Genomic DNA, 913 nt, shown 5'->3' on the forward strand with positions numbered 1-913 from the left:
TGGTAGTTTTTCTACTTTTTGCAAGGACATTTTGCCAAATGTTAACATGATTTTGCAACAGTATTTTGCCAAATGTTAACAGATTTTTTTTTGTTCCAGTGGCATGTCGGACTTTAAAGAGCAGTTTGAGCAGAAGTTGGACAACTTATTACAGTCTAAGAATGACAATGTGGTCATTCCTCGGAAAGAGAACGTGCACAGTGGATAGCTCAGCTGCCTTAAACCGGCGATGACCATAATATGAAAAAAAGATTCGAAATTCTCAGAGTTGGTGACGATGACCGACTTATTCGGAAGCGTAAAGGATTGGAAACTGAATTTAAGTTTATAGTGTGCTTTGAGGAAGTTCATCAGGCCATTTCGGTCGCGCATTCAGCTGTAGGTCATGGCGGTGAAAAGAAAACTTTCAAAGAAGGACAAAAGAAGTGGGCTAATTTGACTATGCAGTGCTGTCAGATGTTCATAAGTTTTTGCATTTGCATTGAGTGTCATGAGAAGAAAAAACGTAGAGTACATAAAGGTCTGGTGGTGAAGCCTGTTAGAAGCAAGACTATTTTTTCTCGATGCCAAATTGACTTGATCAATTTTCAAACATTACCTGATGGGGAATTTAAATATATTCTGACCTTCATCAACCATTTCAGCAAGTTTTGTGTGCTGCGGCCCCTTACATCAAAACGAGCTGAGGAGGTTGCTAACACGCCTCTCCCAATATTTTTTACCTTTGGCGCTCCCGTTATCCTGCACTCGGATAACGGAAGAGAGTTTGTGAATGCCGTTATATCAGAGTTGTCTACGCTCTGGCCTGAACTTAAGCTCGTCACTGGTCGGCCGCGCCACCCACAAAGCCAAGGTGCAGTTGAAAGATTGAATGGAGTCATTCAAGACAAATTAAAAATTTGGATGCACGAAA

At 41.1% G+C, this 913-nt stretch overlaps 1 pseudogene; it reads left to right on the plus strand.

The window, feature by feature from the left end:
- The first annotated feature begins 222 nt into the window (after positions 1-222).
- LOC135220509 (KRAB-A domain-containing protein 2-like) overlaps positions 223-913 on the plus strand; it is a 1,177-nt pseudogene continuing 486 nt past the window's right edge.

This window comes from Macrobrachium nipponense, chromosome 20 (genome assembly GCF_015104395.2).
Source record: "Macrobrachium nipponense isolate FS-2020 chromosome 20, ASM1510439v2, whole genome shotgun sequence".
NCBI classification, from domain to species: Eukaryota; Metazoa; Arthropoda; class Malacostraca; order Decapoda; family Palaemonidae; genus Macrobrachium; species Macrobrachium nipponense.